Below are 22,137 nucleotides of genomic sequence, written 5' to 3' on the forward strand. Positions count from 1 at the left end.
AGATAGAACACGGTTCTCGGTAATCTAGGGAACAATATTTCCGACACAAACAAAACGTCATCAAATAACATGGAGATGATTTCTTGGAAGCGTATTATTTTTTCGTACATATCCAGATACGGAACGATTGTAAAAGTATCTTTACTGTTAGTAGATATAATAGAAACATATCTAAGGCAAGAAGCGTGTACCTGATAGACTAGCGACAGGACGGTCTTGCTATACTTGCGATAGTCGCGAGTTCGAATCCTGCTGGGGCATGGATGTAGTTTATGTTTTTGATTGTAATTGTAAATGTCCTTATAGGCAGCGAAATCGCACAAGGAAAAACCGTCCCAGTCACACCAGTAACTAGGATGGGTAAGACCGGATGTCTTCTGGAATGGTCTCTAAGTTTGCCGCATCCGGATGGGACAACGACCACGTATATCCCTGACCATAGAGGCTTCGTGTCATCTCGTTTTCGAATAGATAAAAATCCTCAGTATTATTTTGTGCTCTTCCTTGAATAAAGAAGTTTTTAAAGTAGATTAATAGTTTTTGTGTTATAAAACCTTTACAAGTTTATAACTCGTATTCGATGCAGAGATAAAACTGTGCAGATGATACAAGATAATCACTATTCTTAGGATGCCTTGCAATATCCAATCATATTTTGGAAATGAGACAATGGAAAAAATAATTTCAACATTAAAGAAGAAATTCATGTACAGGCACAACATATACCTTCGGGAGCTCGGTGAATGGAGGCAGGACGAAATAAGACAGTGATGGTTACACGACGTGACCGTTGCTGTTATCTAAAATACGCTTACGCAGTCGATGGTGGCACGTCCGAACTGTGTGCTGGTGAGTGTCTGAATGATTCAAAGTATGAATCTTCGGAGATCCGGATCTTCATTTTCGTTTACTGGACGTCGCTGCAAGTATTCAACATCTGGGACAATATTTCATTTAGTCATGCCAAAAGTTATGTTCTTTGATCTTTCTTTGTACAAGCAATTTAATTTTATCTCGTTTATCTTTTATATTTCGGGATCAAAAATTAGTTTGGCGAAAATAAAACGATAAAAGAAACTTTTACGCATGATCCGTATCAACAAGGATTATAACCTTTTCGTCATTACACTTTTAATACGTCTGCGATTACGATATATTCAGTTTAAGCTAAGCTTCAGACTTTCAAGAAAGTCACATTTTCGAAGACATTTTCCTGATGCTATCGTCATTAACGTGAATCAAAAACTGATATCGACAACATCGGCACAGCCTATATACTTTAATCATAAACTGGTACTCGTCGCGTCATATATAACATATTCAAAACATTGCTGCCATGTCAACTGACTAATGTTGTTGGTAAACTTACACATCACCCCATATGAAAAATGACGCTTGAACAGTAATTGTATAATATTCTTTTTAGTTTAGAACGCAAAAATCTAAATAGTAAATATACGTGATCGAATATAAAAGCTGGACCGATTCTTGCTACCTCCCTTATTTCCAAACCACTCTTAATCGTAATTGGAAATCTGGAAATAGCTCGGAGGGGAGAGGGGGGAATGCCGACCGAAAATGACCAGTTTCAAAGCAATGTAAATCCGATTTCACGAAAGGGCCGCCAACAAAACGGGTGGGCGATCGATTATCGATTATCGACGACGATAATTAGTCGAAGGACTAGGCAAGGCTCGACAAAAACAGCGGTAACGCTTCTGGAACGCATGAACCAGATCAAATTGGCGCAACGGTGGTTATTTTAAAATCTACTGAAAGTGGGGGGGGGGGTGTCCGTCGATATGATAAATAGCGTGGAAGGGATCGACGACGAGGAAAAACTGCATCCGTTATTTGTTTCGTTTTATTTCTAGCGACATGCAAATTCGCCACGGTATTTGATCAACGCCGTTGTAAAGGGGTGTCGTACAGTAGTCTCACGGTTATTTAGTTAAACTATATGACTCCTAGATTCACGTACAGTATGCAAAATATATTACTTGGATATACAATTGTCAATTAGATTGATTAGGCCTCCAGTGGATAGAACTACATAAAAAACGCTCCTATAACTCGAACTAATAGGTGGGATGGAAAAGAGTTAAATGTAAATATAATCAAAGACAACCCTAACTCACAAACTATTATAACTGTGTACTTAATTGTAGTTTTAAGTCCTTCGATAATATATGCATTAGATCTACTATAATGTTAAAATAAATTATATTTGATACAGTATTTTCGTTTAATTATTTTCTTTAGAGTAACATGTTGTTATATGTCAAAGCCAAACTGAACTAAAACTTGATATTGATACTGATACTGAGTTGATACGGCAACATTGCGGCGTGTCTTCAAAACTTCTTTGGATAGACTATATGTAGAATTCGTGAACAAAGTCCATAAACAACTGAGAACGCTAAAAATAAACGCTAATCCTTCGAGCTTGATGCAGGTATTAATTTCTGTATAGTTAAATATTTGGTGAATCGAAATCGCAGGTTAGAAATCTAACATTAGGTGGAACAAAGTTTACCGGATCATTTAGTAATTTTATAAAATACTTCGAGAGAGAAAATTATTGAGAAAAAAATTAATAATAATGTAGTATATTTCAACTGATGTATTGTAAATATTATTCAACGACATAAAAAGCAACACTGTATAATTTTGACCCTTCCGCCTTTTTGGTCGTAAAATATTCCGCACTCCAATAACCATCACGTACTCGCATCACATTTTTTTTTCAGTCGCATAGCAGAAAATCATTAACCCGACTCTTAAAAATCCCCTTTGTACCTTCATATTTTTATTCCACTTCTAAAGATCCGTTCGGGTATGAAATTCTTTCGGCCGTCGAATGATTACCATCGATCGATAGAGGCAGCTAAGGTCACGCCTCTCCTGTAACTGGGCGATTTGTTAGATAAGTAAAGTTCAAAGTCTCGTAACAATGACCGAATTCGTAACCGAGGGAAAATGGTCGACGTACCGAACACGTTTTGGTATCGGTTTCCGCAAACTTTTAATAATGAATAAATATCAAAAATCAATCATAAAATAATAAATTATGTCACTTTTTTATATAAATTAATTGAGAATCTCATTCGTCAAGTCAAATGTTTTGAGAAGTGTGCGAGAAATTCTACCGTAATGTCATATTTAAAATATATCTGCTGTTCAAGCTAAATAGCTGGTTATTTAGAATGATAAATATATTTACCGATATACGATAATAAATTATGTTATTCGTTATTGTGCCATATGTTTATTATATAGAAAATATATTATTTACAAATATATAGTCTTTCCCACTACTGGTAGGTGGATTTTCTTTAGCTCTGATGGTACAAAAACGCAAACAATAAAAAGACTTAAAAGTTAATACAGGAATACTTATTTAGAAAATAAATCAATACGAAGGTAAAATCGTCATCATAAGATAGAAAATTATGGTTCTATGTAAATTATTTACAACCATTTACACGCTTTATGTTATTTTATGTCATATTTTTATTATATAGAAAATAAATTATTTACTAACATAGATAATCCTTCTGTTTACTAGATTTGATGGCACAAAAATTGAAAAACCAAAAAGATATATAGCAATAGTTATAAATTAAAAGGTTATCGTAAGGTAATCAATTATGTTCTTACATGCGATATTTTGTTAAATATTTATTACGTAGAAAATACTTTATTTACAAATATAAACTTCCTCTGAGCACCGAAAGCTGAATTTTCTAGCTCAAATGGCATAAAAATTGAAAAAGTCAAAATGTTATATAGTAATATCTATTTAGAACACTAAACACATTTGTGAATAAATACGAAAAAAAGATTATCATACAATATCAAATTATGTTGTTATTTATTTATAATAAATTGTTTTCTTATATTATAACGCTGAATATGTAGTGTATAGAAAATATATTATATTTCAACAAATATTTCAGTCATATGAGAAAAAAAATGTTATCATATGATAACAAATTATGATTTTATATATATATATATATATATATATATATATACATAGCTAGATTTATTATATTTGATGGCTTAAAAACTGGAAAAATTAAAAGGCTATGCAGCAATACTTTTTAAAATAATAAATCAATTTCTTAATCAATGCAAAAACAAAAGGTTCTCGTTAGATAGTAATTTGTTTTTATAGGTTACTTCGCTATATTTTTATTTAATGATAGAAAACATTAACAAATATGTTTATTGTTACCATCGGAAAGTAGAATTTCTAGCTGTGATGGCACAAAAATTGAAAAACCAAAAAGATATATAGCAATAGTTATAAATTAAAAGGTTATCATAAGGTAATAAATTATGTTCTTATATGCGATATTTTGTTAAATATTCATTACGTAGAAAATACTTTATTTACAAATATAAACTTCCTCTGAGCACCGAAAGCTGAATTTTCTAGCTCAAATGGCATAAAAATTGAAAAAGTTAAAATGTTATATAGTAATATTTATTTAGAACACTAAACACATTTGTGAATAAATACGAAAAAAAGATTATCATACAATATCAAATTGTGTTGTTATTTATTTATAATAAATTGTTTTTTATATTATAACGCTGAATATGTAGTGTATAGAAAATATATTATATTTCAACAAATATTTCAGTCATATGAGAATAAAAAGGTTATCATATGATAACAAATTATGATTATATATATATATATATATATATATATATATATATATAGCTGGATTTATTATATTTGATGGCTTAAAAACTGGAAAAATTAAAAGGCTATGCAGCAATACTTTTTAAAATAATAAATCAATTTCTTAATCAATGCAAAAACAAAAGGTTCTCGTTAGATAGTAATTTGTTTTTATAGGTTACTTCGCTATATTTTTATTTAATGATAGAAAACATTAACAAATATGTTTATTGTTACCATCGGAAAGTAGAATTTCTAGCTGTGATGGCACAAAAATTGAAAAACCAAAAAGATATATAGCAATAGTTATAAATTAAAAGGTTATCATAAGGTAATAAATTATGTTCTTATATGCGATATTTTGTTAAATATTCATTACATAGAAAATATTTTATTGACAAATATAAACTTTCTCTGAGCACTGAAAGCTGAATTTTCTAGCTCAAATGGCATAAAAATTGAAAAAGTTAAAATGTTATATAGTAATATTTATTTAGAACACTAAACACATTTGTGGATAAATACGAAAAAAAGGTTATCATATGATAACAAATTATGATTTTATATATATATATATATATATATATATATATATATATATATATATATATATATATGTTCTCTCTTACGCTGGCAGCTAGATTTATTATATTTGATGGCTTAAAAACTGGAAAAATTAAAAGGCTATGCAGCAATACTTTTTAAAATAATAAATAAATTTCTTAACCAATGCGAAAACAAAAGGTTCTCGTTAGATAGTAATTTGTTTTTATAGGTTACTTCGCTATATTTTCATTTAATAGATACAAAACATTAACAAATATGCTTATTGTTACCATCGGAAAGTAGAATTTCTAGCCGTGATGGCATAAACGTTAAAAAAATAAAAATGAAATAATAATAGTAATACTGAGCTTTGTCTCCTTCGACTTATTTAAATAATTAATATGTTTAATTTGGAATAATTCTTCTAAATTTACTAATTATTATACGCGTTACTAACTTGATGCTCTAATATTAATAAAACCAATCAATGCGAAAAAATAAAAAAGTAAAATTAAATGTAAAAGCTAACCGTTTTCAAGGTGTGCGTGTTATCTTAGGTCGTTATCAATTAGGAAACAATCGATAGCTACAAGGCTATATAATCATACAGTAAATTGCCTGACGTGTTCTACGGATGCATATCGACTGATTGTAAGAAAAAAAGCTACAACAATTACTGAATCGATGTTTGTTTCTTTACATGAATCGTAATTATATACTTTTTATAGGGCAAGCGCTGGATATCTTAATAAATGTGCTAAACATACAGTTATTATAACTTTTTAGACAGTTTAATGTTTCTAAAAAGCCGGCGTGTTATAATTCTAATATAACTAATTTATAAATTTGGTAATTATGTCCTTTTAATAAGGTTTTGAGTAAAAAAGTTTACTTTCAGTGCAAATTTTAAACAAAATCTGTGAATACATTAGATATTATAATTATCTGCAACACAACACAATAATAAATGTTATTAAAAATAACAAACAAATCATCAATTGATATGTGTGCATAAAGTTTTATAATATTTTATTTAACTTAAAGTATAAATTAATTTGCCAAGCGATGAGGAAGTATCTTCATATATCAAAATAAAAACAATATAAAAAAATATTCAAGATGTATTTATGTTATTTTTATCTCGTATCTTTTATCTCATCCTTCCTTGTAACCAGTTTATGCATATTTCAACAAAAAAAATGTTCCGGTATCATTAATATACCGCCAAATGGGCTAAAAAAATTCCATGTGTTCTTGATCCGTGACATGGTGGGGATATACTGCTTTCAAATATTTCCCATCGGGCTCTCTTTGACAAATGAGCTCCGTTTTCATTTTTTTGCCACTTTATGGTCGTAAACATTACGATTGTTCGTAACGCTCTAAAAAATATTTCCTGCTGTCGAGAAAAACTGTTTTGAGTTTCAAGTAAAATTGCTTTCTCCATCATAAAATGTTTTATCTTATATTGTATAGAATATATTGGGGCATTACTATTAAATACATTACAATTTATTGGATAAAATTAATATGAATGTAATCAATTTAAATTCATTTTCACAAACAAGAATTATAAAACCCCAAGAATAAAACAAAAATTAACATACATAATTACCGTAAAGATGGGCATAAAATTAAGATAAAACTACCTAACTGGCTTGAACTTATTCAAAATACAAATAAAGAGGTTATCATACGATAAAAAATTATGATAAAAATGTTATGCTATGCCTGAATTATTTTGTTAAACAATAATTGAAAAAATGTTTGGGTTTCAACTAAATTAGCTTTCTCTGTCACAATAATGTTTTATATTTTATTCTGCATAGAATATATTAGGATATTAAATACATTAAAAATGATTCTATAAAGTCATATTAGCCTGAATATAATCAAGTGTGAATATAATCATAAAACAAAAATCTAAATAAATAATTCCAATAAAACTTTAATCTACATACAACAAAAAACTTGTTGGTAGACTTTTGAAATTTTCTCACTCAGTACACAAATAAAATGGTTTTCATAAGTTCCAAATTTTATTTTTTACAATAATTAGTTTGTTAAACTACAATTTAAAAACTGTTTGAGTTTCAGCTAAAACTGGTTTCTTCATTATAATAACATATATATGTTACTTTGTAAAAAATCTATTCGGACACTAATTACATTAAAAATTGTTGGAAAAAATGTTAGTTAATGTGAATGAAATCAACTATGATTTAAATGAATTTCACGGAAAAGAATTATAAGACCTCAACAACAAAATAAAGAATTTGATTTCTTTATTATAATGAAATAAAAAGTTTCTATAGAAATGGTATTCTTAATACACGCGAATACGCAAATAAAACGGTTATCATAATATAACAAATTATGTTCCAACATTTTTTCGTTCTGCCAATATCTCTCTTTATTTTATACTATATATGCAAATGTTCGATTGATATAAACCTAAAAAACATTGTTTTGAAAATTATTTATAATGGTTATCTATCGAACATAAGCAAATTAGCAAAATATTTTTTTTATATAAATGTTCCACATTAAAACCCCTTTTCGACGAAAAACTATAATCCAACATCATTAATAAACAGTAAAATTTGGCGCAAAAAAATCGCGTGTATTTCTCTTGATTCGTGACGGAGTGAAGAGACAATGCTTTCAAATATTTCCCACCGGGCCCCACTGACAAATGAGCACTGCTTTCATTTTTTGCCACTTTATGGTCGTAAACATTACGATTATTCGTAATGAGTTGAGGAAAAAACACTTCCAGCTAGACAAAAAAAATGCTCGAGCCAAGACCCAAAATAGTTTCGCCGCCATTAACGTTATTCGCCTCTATGATTTTATATTATATTAAGACATAAAAATTTATAAAAATGTTTTGTTAAATCACTTTTCATTAGTGACATTTTATTTTCATTTTTACTTGTTTTGTACATATACTAGATGAACATTATAATATGGCAAAGGGGTTTAATCACAAAAACCATTAATTTACTTGAAAATATTACTTTATTTAACGGTTGGAAGTAGAAACGGGTTGAACAGCGATACATAGCGACACTGAGAGTAAAAACATCACATATGAACATGTAGGTACATGAATATTCAGGAAATCAAAAAAAACCGATGGACGGATAGTCTGCCTAATCGGCATAGAAGGCCGTATTGCATAACACGTATACGTTTCTAATATAATTATAATGGCTGATAATATGGTATCCATTTAAATAATTTTAAAAATAAGACGCCTCTTTTTTGAAAACAAACCATCAAGTTATTTTTTGGTTTCTTATATTTGTTGCAAATAGAAAATATAAGATTTGATGGTTTTTGTATTTGACAGTATTTAGAAAATATATAATTAAAACGTTGGTAGTAGTTAAAAGGTGAAACATACTTCCTGTGAAAGAAAATATATTTTAGAATTATTTTTATTATTTCTTTATATTTATTACTATTAGAATTATATTTCAAATTTCCCGGTGCTCATATTTGGTGACAGTCATGTTATCTATTGGTAAAAGAAATCTAAAATTTAATTAGTTAGTAGAGTGTGACGTCAGAGGTTGGTCACGTGATGCGTAGAAATCCTCAACCAATGAAATACTTTGCTATTAAAATATCTTCTTTACAGGTGCCTATAATGGTAATTTAAACTAACCAATTAAATTCAGCGAAATAACGTTCTCAGCGCCTTCCTGCTGAGACCACGAAAAACAATTCTGGAATTATTGGTATTAAATTAACACTCTATATATTAAATTCTAGATATAAACAATAAAGGCCCATTGAACCTAAATATTATTATAAATATTAATTGCTACTAAAAAATATCTAAAGACAATAACTTTTCTTATTGATTTCTTTTATAATAAAATAAATGCCACTACTTATACAAACAAATATCTGAAGAACAAGCCTAAAGGTCGGAATGCGAACGCTGTCATCGTGTAAGTCTAATAAACACGACTTGGATATGATTAATTTTCAGTCAGGTTTTGTGGCAAACTGTCAGAACGACAAACTGAAAGTGACAAGGGGTCTACAGAATGACTTTTAATATTTAAACAATAACTTTACGGCATCGAACCGTTTATGAGGCTAATTTGGTTTAGGCCTTGATTAAATTATCAGTGTTTTATTAATTCATGCGACGGTTTCCAGGGGGAGTAAGCGGGGAAGTAATGAGTTATCCGATATGGGATCCACAATGGCGGATCTAATATGGAGACGGCATATGCCCGCATTGCGTTAGAACTTTTGAAGAAAAAATATTTGCTAACTTCATTATAAAATGTTAATCAAGGTCGCCACGTGCTTGTTTGCCAGCGTAATATAATATTTTTGCGTTTATAATTAAGTCTAGAATACCGAGTAAGGTTTTTATTTAATTACGACCAACATTTTGCTAAAACTAAATGTAATAAGAAAATAACAATTCTAAATGCCAAAGTACATTAAAATTAAATAAAAAATACAATAACAAAATAATATTAGTGATAGAACTCATATGAATACATTTAATGTAATTAATGTTCATTCGCAAACTAATATAACTGTATAACGTAACGTAACTAAGATAATATAACCAGATTGTGACAGCTTATCAGATAAATAGATATTACCGATCAAAAAAAGTTAAAATTATCAAGCTTAAGAAATAATAAAATATTATATAATAACATATGTCTCAAATAATATAAAAAACAAATAATTAATTCTCCAATGTTTTCCCCAACAATTTTTTGTTCTAATGTTTCATTTATGAATAAACTTTTGATATATATTTCTAATTTATAATTTTAGTGCTTTTTTAAACTCTTTAAACTTTTCATCCAATAATTGATACGTTTTGTCTATAACTTTTGATAAATATTTTATAATTTTTTATGTTTCATTTAGCACAGGTTTCTAACATCAACTAAGGACATATACAGTAACAAATTATATATACAAATAACAAAAACCTCTAATAATTGTTCACCCAATATATCGATCATTAATTAACTTTTCAAACTTAATTTATAATTTTAGTGCTACATGGGTTTTTAACACCCATCATACAGTACAAAATTTTGACCCAAATAATTAAAAAAGTAATAATTGTCTTCGTAATGTTTTGTATATCAATTAAATGTTCAAGTTTATCTTATAATTTTAATATTAATTTCAATACAGGCTCCTAACATCAACAAATGGACTATCATAGAGTAACAAATTATGTCTCGAATAACTCAAAATCTGCATTAAATATTTTCCTATAAAACTTTCAAGTATGTTTATACAAATATTCACTGGAAAAAAATATGACAACATTAACATGTATCTATTTATATTATAATCATTTCTACCTTTATTAATAAAAACTCTTTTGTCAAAAAATAATAATTTTTAGATTGACACAATTCAACATTCAATTTTATTAATTATTTATTTTATGAGATTCATTTATTGTCGAATATTTATATAGACTATAAATGACTTTCGTATATTTCCACCGTACACGGTCACACATCAAAAGTACAGTAAAATTTAATACTTCTGATACAGAATATGACATACCTAAAAATCAATTTTATCGTATTGTACAAATAATTATTCTGTGATGCCTCGGTAGCCATTAATTTTATACAGCATGTTATTTATTGTATGAGTTTGTTGGTAAAACTCGTAATATTACCTCGATTTCTAATCAATCACTTTTACGTTTCAACTCAAATCAATCTCCAACAGAAATTAACTTTAATAACAGATCAAATACTTACTCAAAAAAATTCATTGAAATTGAAGAGGAATAGAGATATTTACCTGAAACAAAATTTAATATTAATACAAAACACAAAACTAATTATAAATTCGAAATTTAACTGTACATAGGAAAAAACAACAGTAAAAACTTTAATTAAAACCAAACAAAACTTTAAACCGCATTTTAATTTTTCATAAATTCTCCTTTTAATTGGAACAGAAACTGTTGTCGTTCCAAATAACACTATAAGTTTTGAATTGTTTCATTAAAATTCCACTGCACCAGGATAGCGTATTCCATTAATATTAATAAAACCAAAACGTGTTGATGAGAATAGCGGTTAAAAATGAAAATTAAATAAAATTTTTACCATAAAAACTATTCGTGTTTACGTAATTTACATTTCTTAATTGTTACGGATAATATAACTTAGATAAGTTGGTGAATTATTTACACAGACTGTTAGTTCCTAGTATTCAGTCTGTTTCTGATCTGTAATATTATATGACATTCTTTCTTTAAACACTAATTTTAAGTGACCGAACCTTAATATTTTGTCACTTTCGATGATTTTATCGTTCTTTCGTTATTATACAACGTAGGGCAAAAGTCCCGCCACCATTTTGATTGCTTATAACTTTGCTCAAAGAAAAAATAAGTAGGTTTGGTTTTCATAAAAAGTTTATTTGTTCTTTATATTTTCATTTTTCGCTATAATTGAAAAATTATATCGGCTAAATGGTGACCGCGATTCGCTATGCAACTTTCGGCTCTTCTAAGGCATTTTTCATGACATCCTGCAACATCTGATGCTGAATTTCTTCAATTTCATGACGAATATTGTCTTTAAGATGGTGAATCATTTGGGGCTTATTCACATAAACTTTTGATGTAAAATAGACCCAAAGGAAGAAGTGTGGTGCTCTTAAATCCGGAGATGTGGCTGGCCATGTTAAATCGCCTCTTCGTCATTCAATAATTGAATTGCTGTGTGTGCTATGGCCCCATCTTGCTGAAACCGCAAGTCCTCTAGTCCTTGCTCTTCCATTTCAGATTCAAGAAAATTTCGAATCATGTCTTGGTACCGTTCAGCAGTAACAGTAACAGCAACATTTTGGTTATTTTCAAAAAAATAGTAATAATCTAAAATAGTAAAATAGTAGGTAATCGTTCCATAAATATTGGCACTATTTCTGGTCGTTCTTTATATATTCATATATTTATCCATAAATTTGTACGTTTACACTACACAATGGTTAAAGTGAAACCAAAATGGTAGCGATACTTTTGCCACACCTGTTACAATTGTGCTTTTGCGTTTAAAACAAAATATGTTACACAAAGGACATGTATAAACACAAATGTTTATGTGTAAATAAAATTTTATATAATAAATTAAAATAAAATATATGATAAACAAAGTGTGTATAGATAAAATTAACATCAATAGCGAAATATCAACCTGCAGGGGACAGGAACAAGAGTAAACAGTTAAACGATACAAAGACAAACAATTGATATTGAGAGTTAAGTTAACGATTCATATGAGTTTTCAGGATCATTTCATTGTTGAGGATAATTCTCCCGAATAGTTTCAATAGGTGGTCTGTAACAAAATGCTGAAGAATCAGGTGCACCGTCTTTTCACTTAACTATTACTGTTGCTTCTTATAACTTTTTGATTTCTGCCTATTTTGTATGTATGCACATAAGATGTATTTATGCATATTCTTTCTAAGAACTTATTGAGCGAACATTGTATTTATTTATATTAAATAAGATCTCGGGATGAATTATTTTAATCAATGTATTAAATAAAAAAACCAATTATATTAAATTAATTATATTAATTTTAATTTCAGGGCCTAGAAAAGTAGATTTCCAATAAAATCCATCATTTAGAACACTTTTTTCAAAAGCTAATTAATCAATTTAAAATATTTAATTGCGATAGTTTCGAACCGAATGCAACAAGAAAAATAATTGATCGCTATTAATTATTTTATTTTCTCCTTTGAATAATTAACCGTTGTTCCAGGTCATGATTTTACTGTTAAACGGAACAAAATGAAATATTGGAACGCTCTTTTAGCTGAAATAACGAGTGCCTGGTTAATCGTTTAATTAGTCGTTAGTTTAATTGTAATTAATTACAGCTACTGTTTTGTAGCTTCTAAATAATTAATGCATAATGTTTCTCTTTGGTGGTGATGGCGGAAAGCTAATCAATGTAACAGGAAATTATAATTTTGTACAAAATATTTTATCTTTCGAAATTCGACGAGTATATATACTTTTTACCAACGAGGGTTTATCAAGACCGGACCTACTGTTTAATGTGGGCTCCGAACCACGGTCCTCACCATTACGCCTTCCGACTAGCGAGTAACCAACTTCGAAATCATCCCAGAAGACATCCGGTCTTACCCAGCCTGGTTACTGTCGTGGCTGGGATCATTTTCCTTGTCGGATTTTGCATTCTTGCCTAGGACAATCACAAACATAAATTCACGACCATGCCCCAGCAGGATTCGAACCTGCGACTATCGCAACATTAGGTGGACCGTCCTGTCGCCTTTACTACTGCGCCAACCAAGCCGGTTACGAGTATCTTTTGTTATTATGTATTAAATGTATAGAGTATTGCAGATTATTAGACAAAGATCATTTCCTACTTTCTACCTATAAATAGTTTCAATATATTCAAGATATTCGTACTTTGACAGTTCCACAAAGTATGTTTGCCCCAAATTTTAATAAGCAAACGATGTTTTTGGATGGATTCTTCCTTTAAACAGGAAATAGGTTTTCTGGTACACCTGTTTGATTGGAATGCACTTAGTTGTATTAAACCTAATATAAAACATGTTTAATTCCATTCAGGGCGACTAATAATTATTTAGAGTTTTTAAATAACTACAACATTGCTAGGTGACTGCAATGTGCGTGTATTAGAAGTACATAGGCAGGTCTATAAGATAGAATAACAGATATTTTCTCTTTTACCTTGTCTCTTCTTTCTTCTTATCCATTTCGACCACGCATTTCTTCAAGAAATAAAATAATATCAAAAAAAAATCATAAATCAGTGGCCACGACGTGATTGTCATAAAACTATAGAAAAAAAAATACAAAAGAAATAAAACAGTTAGGTGAAATATAGAAATGATCAAAAAAAATCCCAAAAAACATATATATACATACATATATTATATACATATATATATATATATATATATATATATATATATATATATATATATATATAAATTTGTTCATTAAGAGTTAAAATGAGATAGGTAAGGTTTTAGTCCTCATGTTGCAAGACAAATTGGAAAACAGTTGATTAACAAAAAACAGAATGAAATGAAAAAATTAACGATGAGCCATCTGTAATTGTGACATTCTAAACATAAAACATATTACATAAAATCAGAGTTTGAAATAAATAAATTTACTGACAGGAAAAAAATATGACATCTACTGTTTTAAAAATTGAATAAGTAAAGAATGATGCAATTTTATTTAAAAATGTAGGTAAAGAAATTATTCTTTTATCAAATAAGTCTTCTTTGTATTAAAATTATTATTTTTCAATATATATTTTGGGTGAAAATATCTATAAAATATAAAAATTAAAATATAAATGAAGTAACAAAAATATCTGGATAAATTTAAAGTAACTATATAATTTACCTAGATGGAACTCATGGGACAAAAGGAAGAAATTATGAATTATCAACAGTAATTTGGTAAATATTTTAAACCACTGATAAATATTAACTAAGACTAGATTAAAATATTTAACGACTAACACAATAATTGAATAAAAAATTATTTCTACAGTTCCCAAAATACTCTTACTCGTGATACTTTTGTTATAATGTTCAGTGATGTAGTAATTTAAACTTATTAATACTTTGTTAATTATTAAATTTTAATGGGAATCAGATTTAATTAAATGTAATTCAAAAATGTAATTAATGTTCTATATCAAATAGATTTCTGATCTTATATTGAAAAGTTGATATATATATTGAGATAGTTTGCATGTATTTCAATATAAAGACATTTGTTACTGTAATTAATGTTCTATATCAAATAGATTTCTGACCTTATATTGAAAATATTGTCAAAACATATTTATTTTTAAGTTATCATCTTTAGTCTATTACGAGAAAAACATGATCTTTATACTAAAACTGTATATGAAAACTGAAAATGAAACTTTATAAATTGTGGTCGAATTTCCTGTGGTCGAAATCACAACTCGATCACTAGTACATAGAAATCAGTTAAAAGAACTCAAGCAGTCTTCAGCAAACCAATTAGTACCAATAATATTTTACCAGAAAAGTTAAACAAAGATACAATATCCGAATTGATCCGGCTAATGCTGTTTACGTTTAAAATATTTAACGTTTACCAAACAAAACCGTAACGGTAAAGTTAGCATAATAAGGTTCACTTCTTCACAATACGAATCGGTTTGTGGATGGAAAAATAAACAAAGGTTAACGTTATTGTATTCGGGCGGTGGAAAAGCGGGAAAATGCACGCGAATAGAAACCCGCATATTATAGGATGCCCGCCGGGAATACCGCAAATTGCGATGATGAAATATGGGAGGCTCGGGGGAGAGGGAGAGTAGCCGAATGATGGCGGAAGAAAGTCCGCGAGGTGTACGCGAATATCTAAAACGCGCCAGTTTATTCAAACTCGTTCTGTTCGTGAATATACAGCGTAAAGTTCAACCAACGGAAAAGACATCAATGATTTATACGCGCCAAAGTTATCTCTATTCGTGTCGGTATGAAAAATTACGGGGGAAAAAGATCAATTTTACATCTAAGCATATGGAAAGTGATAGAAAGTTTGTATTTTTTCAGTTTGATAACTTGAGAATTATCATTTTTAATATTTTAGTAGTTACAATCAATATTTTGTGCAGGAACTGGCCTCTTCCTGACCGTCTGTGTACAAGGGTTGTTATTATATTTTGGGCCTTAACAATATCAAGTGTTATCAACTCCATCAGACGTTTCCAATTGGACGTTTTATCTTTATGGTGGGTTCAGACCTGAACATTTAGGACGAATTGCACAGAAAAATCAAAGGCATGAGCAGAATTGAATTAGGCGAACAGTTTTACCCGGACAGGTTTCAAAATCGGTTCGAAGTAACACTGCACGTAAAATCATGTCCAAGGAGAATCGGGCTAACAAATTTGAGCGAAAGTGAGAAAAACTGGCAGGATTATGATTAACATAGGTTTTGGTTTGGATAAAATAACTGTTTGTAATTTAATTATTACTACAAAGATGTTTTTGAATGATAAAAATGATTTTTATTAATTACATCTTACATTAGATATACTTAGTACTATCTTAATTTATTACTACTGTTCTGTTCTACTCGTACTAATACACAAGCAAGACTATATGTTTCCCAAAATATCTATTAATGATAAAAAATAATACACATTGTAAAAATTTAATTGATTTCTATTTGGCAAAAGGCAATTATTAAAAACGTGTCATAAAGATGAAATAATACCATAAAATTATGAGTTGTTATTTTCTTATTCTTCATTGAATAGAAGGGATTTACCTTTATTAATACCTTGTGTAAGCCTAGCAAGAACTATTAACAACATAAAAAATTAACTAACAATAGTTTACTAAGGGTAGTTGAAACATTATTTTTCAATACATTATTGTTAGGAACATATATGAAATTTGTGCAAATACTACGAATAGCAATCGAAAAAAAAGGTTGAGACAATACAATAACATTATATTATTATTAATTTTATTTAATTCATAGGACAATGCAAACATTTGTATCAAACACATCAACACGTAAAAATAACCACCCATTAACCGCACTGTATTCAACAATTGGTTCTTGGCTTCTTTCCCAATCCTTCTAATTATGAAGCTACTTAGTAAAAAAGACTACCATATTTTCTACCTAAAATATAAGATAAAACCCATTAAATACAGTAATTACAGAAAAGAATCATTTATATATGTTTTTCTTTTGACAGTAGTTACTCTATCACTGCGGTTACCTTTTCATTTTTTCCTTAAGATTAATTTTCAATTGACGTAACTTATGTTGTTTAGAGTAACTCAAAATTTTTCTTCGGTGATAAAAATAAGGTTAACTCAACAACTCGTTAATTTTGCTGATGAAGCCCTCATCCCAGCCACAGTTGTGGCAAAAAACATTGTTAGTGCGCATGAAACGATATTGCAAGATCATTATATCAACATTTGGCTGCTTTTTTTTCACAGATTTTTTCATGTTGGATCCCGCATAATTTGACAAAAGCTCAAAAAGAGCTTCGTGTCAATATACACAAAGAAAGGACCAATAAATACAATCGCGATTAATACAAATTTAAAATCTAAACTATAATCTTTTCACTATTAAGCTCAAACGAAATAGCAACACTCGTAAAAATTCTTATTACATAAACACATCACTTCATAATTCAGTCATATTAAATCGATTTCATGAACGAATATGACTCGCGATACATACCTAGATGGTCCAAGTCAATAAACATTATCAAAAAAAAATCTTAATTGCTACCTTCAAATGTTTTGAGGTTTTTTTTATTTGAAGATTTATTGTAAAAAGTCGCCAAAAAGTATTATACTCAAAGTATAGTTCATCGATAGCCGCTATTTATTCCCTTCATTCAGGTAATTCACGAATTCCATATCGAAAGAACGATGTGTTGTCTGCAAGGTCTGGAGAATACGATGGGTGGTGTAGCACTTCCCATTTTAAGGTTTCCAAGTATGATTTTACCATATCTGCAACAAGTTATCTAGCTTTGTCATGCTGAGGAATAGCATTGTTGTGTCTTCGTTCGATAATCAGTCAATAACCGCGCATTGTAGCCGATATCGATCCCTATTTATAGTTTCATTAGATTTTAGCAACTCATAGTACACCATACCAAGCTGATCCTGCCAAATATAGAGCATTAGCTTGAAGCTGTTAATGTTGACGCATGAACAAACGATGGATCCACTTTTCATCACTCGTAACGATACGATGCATAAAACCTATCCTGTTTTGCCGTCGCAACAGCATCTCACACATACCCAAATTCCTTGTAATATCTCTTAGTCGAAATCAGTATTCACATGTTGAATTCGATGGAGTATGGTTGCTATAAGCTTCGTCTTTTCCTCAAAATTGAAACAATTTTTTTTACATTAATCAATGAGCCGGAACAGCGATATATAGATTATTTCCTTTGGAATTTAAATTACGAATAACAATCGACCAAAATACTTGGCCGAATCAATTATCTTGTCGGATTCTATTAAACTGACGATATGCAACTAATAGCCGTTTTAATGTATATACGTCGCAGGTATAATTTGCTTAATAGACGCGAATTAAATCGACTGTCCATTAATCGACGCCAAACTGTAACAATTGTAGCGGAGTAACGCGTAAAAATAATACGGGAAACGGTAAACGGTTCGGCGTCGAAACGCGAAGTAGGCCACGCCTCTTCGATGGGAAAAAGCGCATCGCAAACACGCGACCTGGCGGCCGTCGTCGTAATTAACGATGACGTTTGCAGGAAGCAAGGCCCCGGGTTCAATTAATTAATTTACAATTACACCTCGTAGAGAGGGGTGGGTGTATGGGTATGGTAATGTATGTGTGGGTAATAGATACGTGTACAAGAATTTACTAACAAACTATTCAAAAAAAAAACAACAGTGAACTCACGTCATCACATTGTCGAAGGTGTTGCCTACCGCTATTTGTAAATCCGTTTTAAAATGAGACAATTTGTTCTAGTTAAAAGGAGATACAATGCTGCCTGATACGTTCGAACATGTAACCGAATCAGCTTAGAAAATTCGCTTGGTTGCTAAACGTCTGTAAAACTCTTCAAAACATTAGTGGTAATAATTAGAGGTTATAACGTTGTTTTGGTTATTTGCCTGATTCAATAAATGTCCTTTAGCTGATTATTATTACTCTGATTGCTGAAAAATGCTGAAGCCATCAGATAGCCAGAGAAAGACACAGGTTGCAGTTACTTCGAACAGGAACGAAATAATGGAGGTGCCCTCTTGATAGCAGATATATTGCTCATCATGCTGGAAACAGGAATGGATGTAGTTATAGTGCAGAGTAGGCATATTCCTGCAACTCCAAGGCCAACTATCCTCGAGGAATTAACCATAACATGTTTTTGGTCTGGTTTAAAAATCAACTTTTAGAAAACGTGGAGGAACCATCAGTTAATATTATGCACCATATTATGTACACTGATGGAAAAGATTCCAACAAGTAAAATATTTTTATAAATTCCCATGCGTGTGTTGCATTGAACAACATTGTCATATTTAATAAGTCGTCTTACCAAAGGTTCTTGTTTGTATATAATAAAAGTTACATATTTACAATATTAGCAGCCAGAAACTTTTTAAACTCTCGATGTTTATAGATAATTTCTTGATATAGACAATTTATAAACATTGTCCTGATTATGTATAATTTGAAATAGAATTTATCTTCATGTTTGATAGATAATTTTATAGAAATCAATAAGTAATTCAGTAAAAATATATAAAACTTCAATATAAATAATCATGTAACAATGAAAATATTCAATACATATGTAAAATGTTATGCTGAATGTGATTTCGGTACTGTAATTTTAACATTCTCAATAGGTTGGGAGTTATACTAGAATTTGGGTATCTGAAGCAAAATTATCATTCAAAAAATTGAGTGATATTTTAAATACAAGATGTCTAAAGCCAAAATGAATTATTTTATTGTTTTTCTCACCATAAAATACGTATAATATCAAAGTAACAGCCCAATTAAAGAACAACAATTTTTTATAGATTTTTCCATATATATACTCAGGAAAAAACGCAATTTTTCACAATTTTCAGACTTTTGTCTTTAACAGAAGTTAAAATCAAGATACATTGATAAAAGTATCACAATTTAGGTAAAATTTTATTCTTAAAACAATGGCCACCTTGACAATTTCATATTTTCAATAATTTTAAAGTTATAGTTAAATTTTTATTTTTCAATAAAAAATATTTTTAATCGAAATTAAGTGATATCTCAGAAACAAAACACGTGACGTCAAAGCAGATGGTTCTGCAGTTTTTTTCACAGAAAAATACATAATTTATGACAGTTTTCGTCAACTTTCAATGACAACGATTTTTGCTCTTTTTCTCTGGAAAAATAAAATAATTCAGCGAAAAATAAGAAATAAAGCGAAGGAGGAGAAGCAGAAGAACAAAACTGCAAAGATAGTATATAGGAAATTGAAAATAAATGGAAATATGTAGACACGAAACACACATGGAAGAGCGAGAGAAAAGAATGGGAGAATAAAAGTTTTAAAATTCAGTAAAAAAAGATAGAAAACACATTACAAATTGGATAGGTGAATCAGCCGAGTCAGAAGAGGAACTAGAGGAAGAATTTGAACATATTAAGTTAGATATAGTCCATCCAATAAAACAACCAATGCAAATCATTAAAATTTATGAGGCCAGCACGTCGCAATATTACCGCATCAACTTAGAATTGTCGTTTACAACGTTTGTCGGTTTATAAGCTCTAATTATGATAATTTAATCATAATAATGTGTTAAAGGACTTGTAGACATTTGCCAACATGGTCCACCTTACGGTTACATGTTCTGACACTTCAGACAACATTCTGTCGCTTTTTAGCCAAGGTAAAATAAGAATAAAAAAAAATCTGCCCAACAATTGTTCAGAAGAAACATTGACAGTAAAAATAAGAATACACTTTTTATAAAAGTTATTCATTTTTCTACTAATATAACATACTAATAGAATCTTCATTTAAGAGACTAAGGTTATCGAACCCAAAAGAGTTGAATCTCATTGAATAACTCAGTAATCATATGTGTGATTTGACTATTTTTATGAGCGCTGGAATCAGCAAAGAACCAAATATTAGACATATCTAAATTTACGTAATAATTATAACATCCAAAAAATATGAGTAAGAAAGTCGTTGAAAATATCGATAATTTATCACACTCAAGCTGATAAAAACACTTATGCGTTATTAAAATTACTCAAAATTATAAATACAAAATTGTATTAAAAATGAAGGCATTCATCAATGAAGATTTACAACTGGGGGACAAATTCGAGACGCAGATTACAACAATTTGGAAACGTTTGTCGAATGAGAAATGAACGTATTCCCCATAGACCTCTGTGGCGAAATCGACCTCGAAAAAGACATGAAACAAAATCATAGAAGAATCTGAAAAATAGAAGACTAACATGATGATAATATGGCGAGAGATTTAGTTCTACATTTTGGTTGAGAAGCAGATACCCACCCCGGTTGATATGATAATGATGATGGTGTATAATAAAGTTATATATCTAAAAACGAATCGGCTCTAAAAATAGTATAAAATATCCAGATACATTATTTTTATCTTTTAAATGGGTTTAGACTAAGTATAGTTAAATTACGGTATTCGCCTTACTCACCATACCTGTCAGGTTTTCCATTGCGATGTTATTCACTGAAAGGACAACGCGCGACTATAGATTGGTAACATTTAATTATGTTTTGATCGTAGAAGAGAACCACAAACAATCAACAAAGCTATTATTATTATAATTCTATATCCCTTAGAGTTAAGTTAAAATAAAATTTTCCTAATTTACTGGCATCTATGACTTCCCTTAAGAAGGATCTACGATAAAAGAGACCCCGCGGTAAAAAGAAAATGGAAAAGTCTGAAAAATGCATGCGAAAGCAAAAGGAGCCATATTCCAGCCGAAGAGTTTTACAGGCAAATTGCCCGTCCTCAAGAACCGATGGTAGTTTAAACGAGATTGACAACGTGGAGGCTGCGGTGCGGGGAAAAAGTAACTGGAAAAATGACGTCGTCTAAAAATAACTTATTCAACGTGGAATATAATATCCAGAAAACTTCGTCCTTTGATTAACCTTATTCGGAACAAAAATAACTAAATAGCTTCTAAGGAAATTTTATCCATCCGTAATACTGATAAAAAACGAAACAAAACTCTTTCTCTCTTCCTTCTTGTCTGACAAAAT

The 22,137-nt window shown here is 29.7% G+C and overlaps 1 protein-coding gene and 1 long non-coding RNA gene across 6 annotated transcripts in view; one reads left to right on the forward strand and one right to left on the reverse strand.

Annotated features, from left to right (window-relative positions):
- The window catches only part of LOC143198754 (serine/threonine-protein phosphatase 2B catalytic subunit 3), a 252,955-nt gene that overhangs the window by 144,487 nt on the left and 86,331 nt on the right, over positions 1-22,137 (reverse strand). The window lies entirely within an intron of this gene.
- On the forward strand, positions 1,990-2,238 carry LOC143198761 (uncharacterized). Its single transcript, XR_013006284.1, has 2 exons — positions 1,990-2,107; positions 2,169-2,238. It is a non-coding gene; the product is annotated as an uncharacterized LOC143198761 (long non-coding RNA).

Source organism: Rhynchophorus ferrugineus, unplaced genomic scaffold, assembly GCF_030347505.1.
Source record: "Rhynchophorus ferrugineus isolate W39M unplaced genomic scaffold, kcgeb_rfMv2 rfM6, whole genome shotgun sequence".
Lineage (NCBI taxonomy): Eukaryota > Metazoa > Arthropoda > Insecta > Coleoptera > Curculionidae > Rhynchophorus > Rhynchophorus ferrugineus.